Here is an 18794-nt window from a genome sequence, read left to right as displayed (position 1 = left end):
CTATCTGAAGATAGTAGGGGAGTTCTTGAAACCTTGGGGAAGCCGGGTCCAAGTGTACTGAGTAGTGACACTTGACTCCGGATCTTCCCACTGAAAGACAGACAGCTTCTGGCTCTCAGGAGCTATTCTGATGCGAAAGAAGGCATCTTTTAAGTCCAGACATGTAAACCAGCTGTCCTTTGCCGGGAGCAGCCCTAACAATGTGTAAGGGTTAGAAGCTGTTGGGTGCAGAGTCACTGTAACTTGGTTGACCAAGCGCAAGTCCTGTACTGGTCAGTAATCCTTGATCCCTGGCTTAGGGACAGGCAGGAGAGGGGTGTTCCATGGAGACTGGCAAGGAACTATAATTTCACAGGCTTTCAAGCACCTGAGATGAACCTGGATTCCTTCAAGAGCTTCTCTGGGAACCGGATACTGCTTTTGTCTAATTGGCTGTGCCCCAGGCTTAACTTCTATGAGTACGGGGGCTTGGTTGACCACCAGTCCCGGAGGATTATCCTCTGCCCATACTTAGGGCCATCGCTTAGCTAGAGCTGGTTTTATCTCTTGGCCTGGCTCGGTTAGAAAAAGTCTCCATTCTTCTTCCCGGAGGACTGTAAGGGCCATGATAACTCCTGTTCCCAGTAACTTTAGCTGTAAAGAGCCCTCTTTTGTAAAGGGGATGGTAGCTCTCAACTTGCTAAAGCAAGTCTCTTCCCAGCAAGGGCAAGGGACAACCAGGCATGTACAAGAACTGGTGAACTATCTCATGTCCTCCCACCAAGCAGGTCCGTGGTAGACAGAAAACCTGCTTAGTGGAAACTCCTGTTGCTCCGATTATATCAATGGTTTTCTTGGATAAGGGAGCGACCAAGGTGGTCACTACTGAGTGTTCAGCACCAGTATTGACCAAAAACTTAATGTCCTTGCCCCCAATTGTAATCCTGACTGTGGACTCCTTGGGGGCACTTGATCCCGGTCCCCTTCAGTCCAATAACCCTTCAACCAGATTGAACGAAGCTCCCTCGTCTTTATCTGAGGTCTTTTGTTCTGAACCACCTTGCTTTTCCTTCAGTTGGGGACACTTATCTTTCCAATGCCCTATTTCCTTTCAATGGGCGCATTGGTTACGTTGCAAGCATGGGCGATTAGACTGGGTATTCTTCCCTGAACCCCCCTTCCCCTCTCCTTTCAGGGGAATCCCTTAATGGCCGCGGCCAGTAAGTCGGCATTTCGCCTAGCCTGGCATTCGCCTTCCTTACGACTTTCTCTGTGGCTTGTTGCATCTCTATTCACAAACACTTGACTGGCTATTTCCAGTAACTGTGAGGTATTAATACCTACAAACCCAGCCTGTTTCTGCAATTTTCTCCTGATATCTTCTGCGCTTTAACTAAGGCCCTGTTAGTCATGCGCAGATTTTCAGGACTATCAGGATCAAAAGGAGTGTACATACGATAAGCCTCACACAGTCTTTCATAGAATTGCACTGGACTCTCCTCTTTTCTGTGGATGACCTCAGAGACTTTATTTACATTTGTAGCCTTTTGAACCCCTTTCTTTAGACCTTCTATTAATGCCTCACCGTACCGTCTTAGCTTCTCCATGTCTGATCCCTCGTTCAGGTCCCTTTGGGGGTCTGTTCCTGGCAGTTGAATTCTTATATATTCTTGGGAATTTTGGTAATCGGCTGGGACGTGCTCCTCTAGCCACTTAGTTGCCGCCTGGAGCACCCTTAGCCTTTCATCTGTATTAAAGAGGCACATGAGCAGCTTGTGGCAATCAGCCCAAGTAGGATTATGAGTCTGTATAATAGTTTGGAGCAAGTCAATTAAAGCTTGAGTCTTTTCAGTGTAAGATGGAGTATTATTTTTCCAATTGAGGAGATCAGCAGAGGTGAAAGGTTGATACACAAAGGCACGCCTTTCCACCATGTGTCCGTCCTCATCTACTCCAGTATATAGCTGCTCTTTCAGGGGCATTTGGATTCCAGTCTTGGGCCATAAGTGAGCTTCCAAGGGAGGAGCTTCTCCCGTGGCTTCACTTCCTCTCTTGTCTACTCTGGGTGGTCTAGGGGTGTGGTCATCTGGTGGAGGTGGAGGTGCTGTGGGTTCAGGAGTGGGGAGCCATTCCTCCTGATAAGGAGGGGATATTGCTGGTACCAATTCCTGCCATGATTCTTCTGGTGTTGAGTCGGACAGGACTTTTGGTGCTGACTTCCCTCGGTGGGTGGAGCGAGGACCTTCCTTAACTAACTGTCCCTTTGCTACTAGTACTGCTGCTGCCTGTCCTCATAACCACTGTGGGGGTCCAAAACCAGCTGTAACCAAGAGTCTATATATGGGAACTGATCCGGGTACCCTGGCTTACAGGTTACCCTGTGCCATACCTTCGAGACAAGGAACCTGTCCAGGCTTCCTTCTGACGGCCAGCTCACCTCTAATGCTGGCCAGTCTATCTCACACAAAGTTCTAAGTTTTCCTGGTGTCATGGTGACTCCATAGTCTCCCTTAAATCCCTTTTTGAAATTTTTCAACATAGTTCCTAGTGGGGTGGGCTTACTTTGTGCCTGACCCATGTTTCCTCGAGACAAAACACCACGCTCACACCACATGAACACCACAAAACAAAGAACAGGCAAAAAGGGCACACACACACTTTTACAAGTTTACGCCAAACCAAAATCAAAACCAAAATCAGAGTATCAAAAAATCTAAGCCAGGTCAAAACCAAAATCAAAGTATCAAGCAATCCAAGTCAAATAAAAAACAAAAACCAAAGTACCGGTACAGGCACACTGTGGGTGATCAGGCCACGCTTCCACTCAAATGGAGTAGGCAAGTTCCCAAGACCAGTCCTGTCAAGCAATTTAAACCAAATCAAAACCAAAACCAAAACCAAAACCACGGTGCCGATAAAGGCATGCTGTGGGTGATCAGGCCACGCTTTCACTCAAATGGAGTGGGCATGTTCCCAAGACCGGTCCTGTCACGCAATTCAAACCAAGGCAAAACCAAAGCCAAAACCAAACCAAAGTGCCGATAGAGGCACGCCCTGGGTGATCAGGCCACGCTTCCACTGAAATGGAGTGGGCAAGTTCTCAAGACTAGTCTTACCAAGTTTCAGATGTCCGGACTCCAAGTACCAGTTCCTTCCCAGTGTTCAGCCACTGCGTTGATCCTCCACGGGGGCCTGCCATACACTGCTCTGGTGAGGCGTCCCACCAGGGTAAATGCCTACCCAGGAGCGCTCTCAGGATGCGCAATGCTCAGGCTGGTCGGAGTCCCCCACAGGGATGTTCCATAGGGCAGGCTTAAGCTGCCTAAGGAGCTGCCTAGACCATCCGCCAATCACCTCGCTTCCCAGTCAGGGAACCAAGAAATGTAGCAGGACGAGCCACAGACAAAACTCCTCAGATACCGAGTTAAAGAAAGAAGGGATTTATTCGGCCGGGGACATCAGCAAGACTCCTGTCTCATGAGCCGAGTTCCCCAAGTAAGCAATTCCTGTCCCTTTTAAGGGCTCGCACCTCTAAGGGGGTGTGTGTGAGAGGGTCGTGATCAATTGAGCAAGCAAGTGGTACGTGACTGGGGGCTGCATGCACCAGTAATTAGATCAGAACAAAATAGGATAGGGATTTTCACAGTGCTTTTCTATACACTGTCTATAATCTATAGATAACATAACCGATTAGGTCAGGGGTTGATTTTTGACTACCAGGCCCAGGGTGTGGCGCCGGGCTGTCTGCTTGTGGATTTTGTTTCTGGCTTTTAATTTTTACTTTTTCTTTCTTTGGAGGCAGAAATTGGGCATAAGACAATATGAGGGGTGGTCTCCTCTCTTATTCTTTTTTTTTTTTTTGTCTTTTCATTTTTATTACTCAAAAAAGTTTCATTTTTTTATTTAGCTTTCTGACTCTGTGCTTGTGTCTTCAACACTTTCACCATGATTTTCTGCTCGATAAGCAAAGCACACTTGATCCTATCACAGACACATTCAGCACACATGGAACCACCATAGGCCCTGCTAATATGTTTCTTTGTTTTGGACATTCTCATAAGAACTTTTAGGTCTTACAGCACGAACCCCTCAAAGTCTGCCTGGGCACACACCACATGCAGATTTTGGTGCTTTCCCAACCTTCTTGGTAAAAAGGTAAACAATTCTATTACCAGGGATTCGAGACAGCCTGCTTTTGTTAGAAGCTGTATTGTAGGAAAGCCTACATCAGTATATCAAATGCTGGACCATTCTGAGTGCCTGCAGACAACGTCCCTACCAACCAAAAAAGAGTCCAGGATCAGACAGAATTCGTAGCTGAATTCCACCAGAGGTACAAGGAGGAGGTGATACCATTCTTTCTGAAACTATTCCAATCAATAGAAAAAGAGGGAATCCTCCCTAACTCATTTTATGAGGCCAACATCATCCTGATACCAAAGTCTGGCAGAGACACAACAAAAAACGAGAATTTTAGACCAATATCCCTGATGAACATCGATTCAAAAATCCTCAATAAAATACTGACAAACCGAATCCAGCAACATATCAAAAAGCTCATCCACCATGATCAAGTGGACTTCATCCCTGGGATGCAAGGCTGGTTCAACATATGCAAATCAATAAACGTAATCCAGTGTGTAAACAGAACCAAAGACAAAAACCACATGATTATCTCAATAGATGCAGAAAAGACCTTTGACAAAATTCGACAACCCTTCATGCTAAAAACTCTCAATAAGTTCGGTATTTTGGGGATGTAGCTCAAAATAATAAGTGCTATTTATGACAAACCCACAACCGGTATCATACTGCATGGGCAAAAACTGGAAGCATTCCCTTTGAAAATGGGCACAAGACAAGGATGCCCTCTCTCACCACTCCTATTCAACATAGTGTTGGAAGTTCTGGCCAGGGCAATCAGGCAGGAGAAAGAAATAAAGGGTACTCAATTAGGAAAAGAGGAAGTCAAATTGTCCCTGTTTGCAGATGACATGATTATATATTTAGAAAATCCCATAGTCTCAGCCCAAAATCTCCTTAAGCTGATAAGCAACTTCAGCAAAGTCTCAGGATACAAAATTAATGTGCAAAAATCACAAGCATTCTTATAAACCAATAACAGACAGAGAGCCAAATCATGAATGAACTCCCATTCACAATAGCTTCAAAGAGAATAAAATACCTAGGAATCCAACTTACAAGGGATGTCAAGGACCTTTTCAAAGAGAACTACAAACCACTGCTGAACGAAGTAAAGGAGGACACAGACAAATGAAAGAACATTCTATGCTCATGGATAAGAAGAATCAATATCTTGAAAATGGCCATACTACCCAAGGTAATTTATAGATTCAATGCCATCCTCATCAAGCTACAAATGTCTTTCTTCACAGAATAGGAAAGAACATATTGCTTTTTACACTTTGACTTCTGGCTATGGGATGGATTATTTTAGTCATAAGAAAGTGTAACTGATCTAATACTTTACACTTATTTTCTCTTCTTCCTAATGCCAGTCTAGCTTCTGGATCTAGGAGCTTCCTAATGCCAATCTAGGAGGCTGAAAAGAGTATACGGTTAGAAAATTGGTAGGCATACCACTTCCTTTAAGATTTCTGGGCTGACTTAGGATCTGGTGAATACTATTCAAGAAAGAAAATAAAGAAAGGTAAATGGAATTAAATCAGAAGTTTGGGATTCCATATCAATGACATTGTTAAATTCTAGAGGAGAGAGTTTATGGAGCTCTGGTTCCATAAACTCTCTCCCCTAGAATTTCATACTTCTACATTCAATACTTCTACATTGAACTAACTTGATAGTAGGTACACATACATGTACCATATAAGCACTTGGCAGAGATGTTCAAGTGCAGAGCCTTGTGCAGGGTGGACAATTTGAATAGATTATGTAGATAGGTCCTGCCAATTCTGAATCTATGATTTGTGCTTGGGAATTATCTTGCTTTCACCCTCAGATCCACTCATTCATTCAGAAAATACTTATTGCCAGTCACTGGACTAAACTCTGGACCTAGGTTCTCAAGGATGAGAAAAGGCCAGGAATAAAGATTTCCTCAGCCTCCTCCCTAAGCCAGAGTGAGGGAGAAAGTATGGAGATGTCAGTTTGAGGGACTAAGTTACATGGCCTGCAAATAAGAAGGGAGTCAAGGCAGAGGTACTTTAGGGACTCCCTGCCTGCCTGTTGGTAAGCTGTCTCACAGAAATTAGCATTGTCCTGTCCCCCAACAAGTGTGCAAATATATTCTGCCTACCCTTTCCAGTCACCCTGACAATGATCTTCTTATTGAATGACAGTTCTGAAAAGTGATAATTTATTACTTCAGTTGAACTGTTACCCAATTTTCTTGCCATTTCACTAGACAGAAGTGTGGAAAGTAGATCCTAAGCACAATTTACACTTCCTTTTTATACTGGAACATTCCACAAAGACATGACTATTATACAGTTCTGATTAAAGCCAAATGTTGCAGTCATAATAAATTAAAGATTTGTGGCTTCATTGTCTGTTTCTATCATTTACCCTGGGATTATGGAACAAAGCCCACTAAATTCCCTTTTTCATTATCTGAAAAATGCCTTTTAGACTTTTCTATAATTCCCTCACCTTGAGATCACCCTAGCTTTGATCTTTTGTGCAAACAATTATATCTTATAAAAATCTGAATTGTATTCATTCCTTTATTTATAATCTCAACCGTTTTCTGTTTGTCACTCTTTCTGCTCTCCTTGGCTTTTCCCCTTTCTTTTCCAAGGGTTATAGAATTCCTGACAGTTTGGTTTGAAGTTTAGTTCAGTATTCTATGTATCAATATGCCTTATTTACTTTGTTTTTGTTTTAATTTTCAATTTTTAATTTTTGTGTGTGCAGAAAAGTGAGGAAAGTAGGTCCTAAGCACAGTTTGCACTTCCTTTTTATACTGGAACATTCCACAAAGACATGACTATTATACAGTTCTGATTAAAGCCAAATGTTGCAGTCATAATAAATTAAAGATTTGTGGCTTCATTGTCTGTTTCTGTCATTTACCACAGGTGCACATATTTCTGAGGCACATGAGACACTCTGATACAGGCACATAATGTATAATAATCACATCAGGATAAATAGAGAATCCATTAACCCAAGCATCTATCTTTTCCTTGTGTTACAAGTGATCCAATTATACTCTTTCAGTTTTTAAAATGTATAATAAATTATTGTTGACCACAGTCATCCTGGTTACACTATTAAGTAGTAGATCTTATTCATTGACTCTAACGATATTTTTGTACCCATTAACCATCCCCATCCTCCCTACCCATTATCCTTCCCAGCCTCTGGTAATCATGGTTCTACTCTATCTCCATGAGTTCAATTGTTTTAATTTTTAGCTCCCACACATAAGTGAGAACATGCAAAGTTTGTCTTTCTGTGCCTGGCTCATTTCACTTAAAATAATGTCCTCCAGTTATATTCAAGTTGTCGCAAATGAAAGGATCTCATTCTTTTTATAGTTGAGTAATACTCCATTGTGTATATGTGCCATCTTTTCTTTATCCATTCGTCTGGCAACGGACATATAAGTTGCTTCCAAATCTTGGCTATTGTGAATAGTGCTGCAATAAACACAGGAGTGCAGCTATCTCTTTGATATATCAATTGTCTTACTTTTGGATATGTACCCAGCAGTGGGGTGGCTGGATCACATATATGTAAGCTCTATTTTTAGTTTCTTTGAGGAACCTCCAACTGTTTTCTATAGTGGTTTTACTAATTTACCTTACCACCAAGAGTGTACGAGGGTTCCCATTTCTCCATATCCTTGCCAGCATGTTATTGTCTGTCTTTGGATTAAAGCCATTTTATTTATATATATTTATTTGTATCTTCTCTTATTTTCTTAATCTCACTAATGGTCAATCAATTTTGTTTATATTTTCAAACCACCAACTTTTTGTTTCATTTATCTTTAATTTTTTTTTGTTTCAATTTCATTTAGTTCTGCTCTGATCTTTGATATTTCTTTTCTTCTGCTGGGTTTGGGTTTGGTTTTTATTTCTCTAGTTCCATTAGGTGTGAGCTTAGATAGTCTATTTGTGCTTTCAGACTTTTTGATGTAGGCCTTTAATGTTAGGAACTTTCCTTTTAGCACTACTTTTGCTGTATCCCAGAGGTTTTGATAGTTCGTATCACTATTATCATCCAGTTTAAAGAATTTTCTAAATTTCCATCTTGATTTCACTGTTGACTCAAAGATCATTCAGGGGAAGATTATTTAATTTTCATGTATTTGTATAGTTTTGAGGGTTCCTTTTAGAGTGAATTTTCAATCTTATTCCATTGTGGTCTGAGAGAGAACTTGATAGTAATTTTGATTTTCTTAAATATATTGAGACTTGTTTTGTGGCCTGTCATATGATCTATCTTGGAGAATGTTCTATGTGCTGATAAAAAATGTATATTCGGCAGTTGTTGGGTAGAATGTTCTGTAAATATCTGTTTAGTTCATTTGTTCTAGGGTATACTTTAAGTCAGTTTTTGTTATTGTTGTTGTTGTTGACTTTCTGTCTTGATGACCTGTCTAGTGCTGTCAGTGAAGTATTGAATTTCCCCACTATTATTGTTTTGCTGTGTCGCTCATTTCTTATGTCTAGTGTTATTGTTTTATAAATTTGAGAGCTCCTGTGTTAAGTGCATATATATTTAGGATTGTGATATTTTCATGTTCGACTGATATTTTTCATTATATAATGCCCCTTTGTCTTTTTAAAATTTTGTTGCTTTAAAGTCTGTTTTGCCTGATATAAGAATAACTACTCCTGCTTGCTTTTGGATTTCATTTGCATGGAATATCTTTTTCCACCCCTTTACCTTAAATTCATGTGAGTCCTTATGTGTTAGAGTGAGTCTCTTGAAGACAGCAAATAATTGGTGGTAGGATTTTTGTCCATCCTGCCATTCTGCATTTTTTAAGTGAAACATTTAGACCACTTACATTCAGTGTTAGTGTTGAGAGATGAAGTACTGTTTTTTCATCATGCTAATTGTTGTGTGAATACTTTTTTAAAAATTGTGTTACTGTTTTATAGGTCCTCTGAGATTTATGCTTTAAGAAGATTCTATTTTGGTGTATTTCAGGGTTATGTGTTAAGATTTAGAACTCCTTTTAGCATTTCTTACAGTGCTGGCTTGGTAGTGGGGAATTGTCTCCACAGTTGTTTGTCTCAAAAAGACTTTATCTCTCCTTCATTTATGAAGGTTAGTTTCACTGGATACAAAATTCTTAGCTTATATATATATTTTTTGTTTTTGTTTACTGAGGTTAAAGATAGGACCCCAATCTCTTCTGACTTGTAAGGTCTCTGCTGAGAAATCTACTGTTAATCTGACAGGTTTTATGTATCTATATCTATATCTATTTATTTGTATCTAGATATAGATATATCCCAATTTGAAATGAAAAAGTCAATTTGTGCATCTTTGCAGATGATATGATGTTACATTTGGAAAACCCTAAAGACTTCACCAAAAAATCCCATTAGACCTAATAAACAAATTATGTACAGTTGCAGGATAAAAAATCAACACACAAATATGAGTAACATTTCTAAATGCCAATAGTGAACAATCTGAGAAAGAAATCAAAAACTTATTTGAGGGAATAATTGAGGAAGACTTCCCTGGCCTTGCTAGAGACCTAGACATCCAAATACAAGAGGCTCAAAGAACACTCGGGAAATTTGTCACAGAAAGATCATCACCTAGGCACGTGGTCATCAGGTTATCTAAAGTCAAGACAAAGGAAAGAATCTTAAGAGCTCTGAGGCAAAAGCATCGGATAACTATATATATATATTTACATATATATGTACATTTATATGTGTACATTTTTTCAGCCTTCTTGAGTTTCTTTCATCAATATTTCATAGTTTTCATTGCAGAGAGCTTTCACTTGTTTAAGTTAATCCCTGTGTAGTTTATGTTTGTGACTACTGTGAATGGGATTACTTTATTGATTTCTTTCTCAGATTGTTCACTATTGGCATTTAGAAATGATACTGATTTTTGCGTGTTGATTTTATATCCTGCAACTGTACATAATTTGTTCATTAGGTCTAATGGGATTTTTTGGTGAAGTCTTTAGGTTTTTCCAAATGTAACATCACATCATCTGCAAAGATGGATAAATTCACTTATTCATTTCAAATTGGGATGCCCTTTACGTCTTTCTCTTGTCTGATTGCTCTAGCTAGGACTTTTAGTAGTATGTTGAATAACAGTGGTGAAAGTGGACATCTTTGTCGTGTTCCAGATTTAGAAGAAAGGCTTTCAGTTTTTTTTTCCCATTAAGTGTTATATGAGCTGTGATTCTTTCATATATGGCTTTTATTATATTGAGGTATGTTTCAATCCCCAGTATTTTGAGACTTGCTGTCATGAAGGTGTGTTGAATTTTATCAAATGCTTTTTTAACATCATCTGAAAGTATCATATGGTTTTTGTCCTTCATTCCATTGATATGATGTATCACATTGATTGGTTTGTATCTGTTGAACCATCCTTGCATCCCTGGGATAAATTTCACTTGATCATGAATAACGATTTTTTAATGTGTTCATGAATTTTTTAGTATGTTGTTGAGTAGTTTTGCATCAATGTTCATCAGTGATATTGGCCTATAGTTTTCTTTTTTGATGTGTCTTTGTCCAGTTTTGGTACCAGTGTACTATTGGCCTTGTAGAATCAGTTGGAAAGTATTTCCTGCTTTTTTTGTTCTTCAGAATACTTTGACGTAGGATTTGTATTAGTTCTTCTTTAAATGTTTGATAAAATTGAGCAATGAAACCCATCAGGTCCTGACATTTCTTTGCTGGGAGACTGTATTACAGCTTTGTTCTCATTACTTGTTTTTTGTCTGCTCAGGTTTTGGATTTCTCCATGTTTCAATATTTGTAAGTTGTATTTTCTAGGAATTTATCAATTTCTTCTAGGTTTTCCAATTAATTGGCATATAGTTGCTCATAGTACCTCTAATGATCTTTTCAATTTTTGTGGTATTGGCTGTAATATCACCTTTTTAATTGCTGATTTTATTTACTTGGGTCTTCTCTCTTCTTTCTTATTCTGGGTTTAAGTTTGTCCATTCTTTTCATCTTTTCAAAAAACCCACTTTTTTTTCCATTGATCTTTTTTAGTGTTTTTTTAATTTCAATTTAATTTATTTTTGATCTTCTCTTATTTATTTATTTTCTTCTATGTTTGAGTTTGATTTGATCTTGCTTTTCTAGTTCTTTGAGACACATCTTTAAGTTGTTTATTTGAAGTTTTTCTAAGAACGTTTTGAAGTTACCCTTGTAGCTATAAACTTTTATTTTTTACTATTTATTTCTCTGTATCTCGTAGGTTTTGGTATATCCTGTTTCTCTTTTTATTGATTTAAGAGATTTTTTTCAATTTTCTTAATTTCTTCATTGACCCACTGTTCACTCAGGAGCATTTTGTCTTATTTTCATGTGTTTGGATAGTTTCCAAAATTCCTCTTGTTATTGGTTTCTAGTTCTATTCCATTGTGTTCAGAAAATATATTTCTTATAATTTCATTTTTGAGGAATTTTTAACAACTTGTTTTGTGTCCTAACATATGGTCTATTCTTGAGAATGATCTATGTGCTGAGGAGAAGAATGTGTATTCTGCAGTCATTGAATGAAATGTTCTGTAAATATCTATTAGATCCATTTGTTCCACAGGGCAAATGAATTCTAATATTTCTTTGTTGATTATCTGTTTGTATAATCCGTCCAGTGCTGAATGATGGGTCTTGAAGCCTCCAACAATTATTGTGTTAGGGTCTATTTCTTTCTTTAGCTCTAATAATTTTTGCCTTATATATCTGGGTGTTCCAGTGATTGTTGCATGTGTCTTCTTCTCCCCCTTCTGCTTTATTTACTTTGGAGTTAATTCATGCTGCTGCTACAATTAAATTTGATAAGAATCACCTATTGTGCCAGAATTTTCAGTGCTGTGGCTGCTCAATGTTTGCCTTTGGCCAACTGTATGGCAAAAAGTCTAAGTGCTAAAGTAATTATTTCTCCTTAGGTTTCCATCAGATTACTAAATAAGTAAACATAATTTTTGCTCCACCTTTCCCCTTTATCTTTCTCCCCAGTATATTTGTAACAATCCCCACTGCAAACATTTGAACTCTGGCAAAATGGTTGTCTTAGTACCAGGAGTTAATAAGCATCAGAATCCATTTGGGCCATGTTGCTCTAGTGGATAAATTTTGTCCTAGCATCAAAGTTGTTCTTTTTAAAACAACACTATGGCTTTCCACATTTTGTAATGGTGCTTTAGGTGGAACTAAAACAATGATTTCTAGGTAGAAGGGTCATGGAATAAAACATTACTCTTTTTTGTTATTAATGTCAATTGTTATTAAGAAAGCTTGAGCATAACACTGACAGTTCATTCTCCATTGTATAGAATGACTTTTAGTCTGTCCCACCTTCATCACCATCAAACATATTGCAAATAAAATGTTAGAAGCATATGTATAGAAGGGATCATGGGAAATCATCTAGTCCATCCATGTAAGGACTGTTTGTGAACTGTCCCAGAAATATTATTATCAATTTTCTCTTAGTGAATTCTCCAAGGAAAGAAATATACAACCTCCTTTGGTAATATGCTGCAGTAATACTTTCTATTTTTTGTTGTCCTAGACTCTGGGTCTGAGATTGCAGAACTCTGGCTGATCACTGAAGGATTTCTTTTTACCTTTTTTTTTTCTGTGGTGAAGTGAGAGATCAGATTATTGAAACTGTGGAAGCAGAGGAAATCAAGCACTGTACAACACATGGAAAGCCAGTAGTTATCAATTTAATATATATTTCCTAAGTACCCACTGATAAAATACTCAGCTCTGTAGAGAACAAGGCCTTAGTTCTGAAAGAACCAATTTTGTTTTGAAAAACTTAAAATAAGTCTGATTTTTTTTTTTCTTTTCTACCTCTCTTCTCTTTTTAGGAAGCATTCTGTGTATTGCTCCTGCCTGTGGATCAGTACACTGTAAGATCATGTGATAAGCGGAATATTCCTATAGGAAACTCGAGACGTACTGAATTAAAACTAATTTTAAAGGTTCCTTTTTTTTTTTTTCTTTGAGATAAAGTCACGCTCTGTTGCCCAGGCTAGATTGCAGTGGTGCAGTCACAGCTCACTGCAGCCTCCAAATTTTGAGCTCAAGCAATCTTCCCATCTCAATACTCTCCCTAGTACCAGGCCTGACTGATTAATTTTTTTTTTTTTTTTTTTTTTTTTTTTAGAAACAGGATCTTGCTGTGTTGCCCAGGCTGGTCTTGAATTCCTGGTCTCAAGTGATCCTCCAGTCTTGGCCTCCCAATGTGTTGGGATTACCGGTGTGAATCACCGCACCTGGCCAAATTCTTTAATCAATAATTCCCTAAAGCTCAAGTATTGGGAGTTGTTCATTCATGATAGTCGATGGTGCTATAAATGAAGAAAATTACATGGCATGGCTAACGTAATACCCAATGCAATGCTTTAAAAGGTTCAATTTCCAGAAAAATTTTGTCATAAAACTTTGAATTATTATACTGCTTGTTGTTGTAGAAGAAATATCACTGTTTTAGAACTCTATACTGAATGCTGCGACTTTTTAATGTAGTTTAATGCTAATTTGTTAGAAATCTTTGTCATCATCAGTATGCTAATCAGCCAGGAAACTCTGTATTGGGGCGTAAAGGGCCTTAGGGAAATGGGTTAACCTTTGTTTCATCCCATTCCCCAACCCCAGTCACCAGGTAAGATAGAAATGACCTTAACCCTACTTCCTAGGAATGGTAGTTAGATTTTTAAAATGTGATTAATAGCAAGTACTTTGAATTTCTTTGAAATAAAGGATTTTTTTTTTTCCTTAGCAGCCCAAAATAATTGGTTAAAACCCTAATGTGACTTCTTTAAAACACAATTTATGAGTCAGGAAGACAAGCTGAGGCACAAGTTATGTGCTAAACCCAAAACCATAAAATTGGAGGCAATACTAAGAGTAAATCAAAAATAGATACTAGAAGGCATTATTTCAGGTCACAATTACCTTGTGAGATTAAGATGGTTTGTATTTTCTAACTTCGTTGTGTACAAAAAGTTTATTTTGAGCCTCACTTATGATTCCACTGCGTTTTTCTTAAACTACATTTTTGGACATAGTATGTAATAAATGGATTATGAATCATCCTTTGTTCAATCATTTTTTTGTTGTTCTTTCTGTCAATAGTCTTTTGTCCTTTTTCCTCAATTCTGGAGTTGGGAACACTTTTTTTTTTTTTTTTTTTTTTTTTTCCCTAAGTCACTAGAGAAATCATCAAGGAGGTGATATTTCTTCTTGGAGTTTGCTGATTAAAAGCTAACTCAGCCTCAGTCTTTTCTAAAAAAAGGTGATGATTCAGATAATTGCTTGATGAATGATATGTGAAACTAAGATGACTTTCTCATAAAAACCCTGGACAAATAGGGACTATATTTCACTCTACACTCAGGCCTTCTTTCAAGCCTTTCAAGCCTGAGGTGAGCTCTGCCATCTCCAGTACCGATTTTATTTTTTTTTAACCAGCTCTTTAACCATGGAAAAACATTAATTTTATCTTTCAACAAAAATAAAATGTGATTAAATCTTCAGTATTAGGGGAATAACTGTTTTAGCATAGAGCAGGAAATTATTTTATTTTATTTTTTTTATAATTTAGGGGGTACAAATGCAGTTTTGTTATATGGATATATTACATAGTGTACCCATCATCTAAATAGTGTACTTTATACCCAATAGATAAATTGTCATCTCTCATCCCCCTTCCACCCTCTCACCTTTAATAGTCACCATTGCCTATTATTTAACTCTGCATGACTATGTGTATTCCTTGTTTAGCTTTCATTTATAAGTGGGAACATGCAGTATTTGACTTTCTGTTTCTGTGTTAATTCACTTAGGATAATGGGAAATTGCATCCATGTTACTGCAGAGGACATGATTTCATTCTTTTTCATGGCTAAGTAGTATTCCATGGTGTATATTTTTATCACAGCTTCTTTATCCAATCATCCATTGATGGACACAGGTTGATTCTGTGACTTGGCTATTGTGAATAACACAATAGCTAGATACAATTAATTTTGTATAATTAAGACTAAGAAAACACAGTGATCCTAGTTGAAATGTGAACCAGTATTATGGGTCACTACAAATTATATTGTAAATAAATCCCAGGCCTCCGAAAGAAGAATGATACCTTGACCTAAGTGTTGGCAGTACATTATTTTTTCTTCTGAAGAATGGTTTCTTTTTACCTCACATAGCTTTCATTTCTGCGGTGAGAACATTAAACATCTACTCTCATCATTTTTTAATAGTACAATATATCATCGTTAACTGTAATCACTATGCTGTGTACAATAGATCTCTTCCTATCTAACTGTAGTTTTTGTGTCCTTTGACCAACAACTCCCCAACCTGTAGAGGACTACGTGCTCGCAAACAAGATGTTCCCGATAAGTCCTGCTCTTGGAAACGAAGCAGAGCGTTCCGATAAGTCCTGCTCTTGCAAATGAAGAGGGCGTTCCTTCCCCCGCAAACAGGGAGGACAAAGGAGCCAGCTGCTAACAGCAGACCCTGGGGGCTTGTTTATGTGTAAACATCTTGAAAATCCAGAAAGTCAGGGAAAGGTCAGAAAAACAACAATGTGTCTTGTGACTTGGCAACATTCCACAAACGACTGTATAAAATAAAGCAGAGCGTGCCATTCAAGGCGGCCGCCATGTTTGTCTTGTCTTGTGTTGTCTTGTGTGTTCATTCCTTTGTTTAGGAAACACGCTGACCCCAACGCCAACCACCTCCCATTGACACCTCTAATATAGGGTATTCAGATAGGCTGTTCCATTGTTAGACAACTCTAGTTAGTACAAAAGATTTAAATTTGATTTAAAATTAAACCAAAATGTGGTTCTTTCTAACATCTATCCAGTGGTTGGGATTTTTGTATTCTGAAGTAAATCTTCTCCTTGCTATTAGAGCTCTTCACCTAAGATAAGATCCTTGTCATATCTCCTTGCAGTTTTCTGAAAATAGCTTTTGATTATCTGTCTAAAGACTGAACATTCCTAGTTCTTTCAAACATTCTGTATGGTGCATATATTTTATGCCCTTTACCATCTTGGCTGCCAGCTTCTAATTTGAGCCTCCCTAATATTTTTAAAGTGTTTAATCCAGAAGCATTCAGTGTAAGTCTTCAATGCCGTCTTGGATATATGTGTGTGTATATATGTGTGTGTATATATATAGTTTTTATTATATTTTATTCATATTTTATCTATTTATTTATTTTATATATTTATATTTTATTTATATTTATATTATGTTGATATTTATATTATATTTTATTTATATATTATATTATATATGTGTAAAACATTTACATATGAAAATATACATACATAAATATACAAAGTTTACATACACGTATAAATATACATATATAAATTTATATATACATATAAATATACACATATAAATTTATATATACATATAAATATATATAAACATAAATATACATATATTTATATATGTATATATTAAAATAAGTGTTGTACTTGGATTTTCCTTATGACTGAGAGAGATTCTGATGGCAATGGCACCTGGAGTAAATGTGATGGAGGAGCTGTGCTTCTGATTCATAGTTAAGTGGAAAATGGTTTTCAAATCCCTTGATTTCTAGTAGGAAAGACTGGGGAGGAGTATTTTTATGATCAATGGCCTACTCTGACTACATTAACTGGGTGAATTCATTGAATGAATTTACACAGGTGAGTACCTGTGTGCAATCACAGTGGACTAATTATTAGTTTTAGGGTCAATTGTGGTAGACGGAAAAATAGCCTTCTAGAGATCTTCACATCCTAATCCCTGGAACCTGTGAATGTGTTACCTTATATGGCAAAAGAGATTTTGCAGATGTGATTAATGATTTCAAGAAGGTGGATTATCTTGGACTATTTGGAAGAGTCTAGTGTCATCACAAAGTTCATTATAAAGTAAAAGATGGAGACAGGAAAATCAATATCAGAGTGATACCAAATAGGAATGATTCCATAGATATTTCTGGCTTGAAGATGGTGGAAGGGGCCATGAGCTAAGGAATGCAGACAGCCTCTAGCAAGTGGAAAAAAGAAAGAAAGAAAGAAAGGAAAAAGATTCTCTTCTAGAGCCTCCAGAACAGAACTGAGCACTGTCAACACCTTCGTTTTATCCCAGTAAGACACATATAGGATTCTGACCTCCAGAAGTTTCAGATAATAAATTTATGTTGTTTTAAGCCACTTAGTTTGTGATAATTTGTGACAGAGGCAGTATGAAACTAATACACCAGTATTCAAATTAGTCTCAGTTTCCCTGGATATACTACAGGGAACTGAAAATAGGCAGTCCTAGAATGTTGCCAGTAATGAAAAGAGGATGATATTTCCATAGGGAACAATTGAACGTTTTTCCAATGATTTGCTCATTTTGCAGTTGTTTCGGTGGGACTATGAACGGAACTCAAGAATATCTAATTTGACATCAAAGGAATTGTGCCTTTCTGCTTGTTTTTGTGAGGGAGGCACATCACTCTGGGCAGAGTCAGTATTTTATGACTTATCAGTATGACTTAATCTCTCAATGAATGCTTGTGAACTATGTAACAGAGATAGTGCTAGAGATAGTTTGGCAGAAGAAACAAAACACAGGCCTATTTTGAAGGCTAATTCCAATGATTTTCTGCCTCAAAGGAGATTTTAAGCAAGTCTCCTTGATTTTTTATACCTAAGATCTTTGTGAATAAACTAGTGTGTCATATCTGTCATTATCTAAAGCAATTAGCATGCTGTGTAATAATTGTCTTATTAGTTCTTCTCAAAGCTTTAGAAGAAGATAAGCCAAGGGAAATTTAATTTATATGAAGCTAGTTCGGCATCAGTGAATGATAGATATTAAATGACTATTCCTGAAATTCTTAGAGAGGTAGTAACAGAGTGAAGATTAGAATTTTGCTGGTTTCAGTGTGTATTTTAGATTGTACTGTCTTTCACTAGAGTAAGGAAATATATTTGTAGGTGATGATTTACGTCATTCATGGTAATAACTTTTGACCTGAAGGGAACTTTTGATGTGATCTTGTCTAAACTCATTTCATACATAAAACTGAGTCAGAGAAAAGGAGTTTGATCAAGGTCACAAAGCTCACCGGTGACGTCACTAGGAGATCACATACAGTTCTACATAAATTGCTGAAAGTAAACTAAAAGCTAAAATTCATAATTTAAATGTAATCTTCCAAATTATTTATGGAGATAAGAATATTTTGTGGAGTGGATTGGGGTAGGATAAGGATAACGAATTATCTAGTTTAACTAGATTTTTGTAATTTGCAATATCTGAATTCACTAGATGATTACCAGACCTCCTTTTCTTTTCTTCAGTTGTAGGCCTGGCTTTAGATTTTACTCTACATTTTGGTCTATTGATGGCATTGTTGCAGCTATAATTTAACAATTTGTTTTTTACCATAAAAATAATTTGCTCTGTTACAAATTGACTAAAATACTTTTTTATCTATATTTTTATTATTATTGTATGTTTTTCTAAAGAACACTTTTAAGCCATGACATTAATATTCTGGCTTAATAATGTGCATATATGTGTGTGTGTTTGTGTGTCTGTGTGTGCATGTGTGTGTGTGTGTGTGTGAGAGAGAGAAAG

General features: G+C 37.2%; 1 protein-coding gene and 1 pseudogene across 1 annotated transcript in view; one reads left to right on the top strand and one right to left on the bottom strand.

The window, feature by feature from the left end:
• The window catches only part of LOC105464496 (SH3 domain binding glutamate rich protein like), a 93767-nt gene that overhangs the window by 17177 nt on the left and 57796 nt on the right, over positions 1-18794 (top strand). The gene's annotated exons all lie outside the window — the stretch shown is intronic.
• LOC105464491 (large ribosomal subunit protein eL34-like) lies at positions 3847-4230 on the bottom strand (annotated as a pseudogene).

This window comes from Macaca nemestrina, chromosome X (genome assembly GCF_043159975.1).
Source record: "Macaca nemestrina isolate mMacNem1 chromosome X, mMacNem.hap1, whole genome shotgun sequence".
In the NCBI taxonomy this organism is placed as follows: Eukaryota; Metazoa; Chordata; class Mammalia; order Primates; family Cercopithecidae; genus Macaca; species Macaca nemestrina.
The sequence above is the reverse complement of the archived record's forward strand: the minus strand, read 5'-3'. Positions and strand labels throughout refer to the sequence as shown.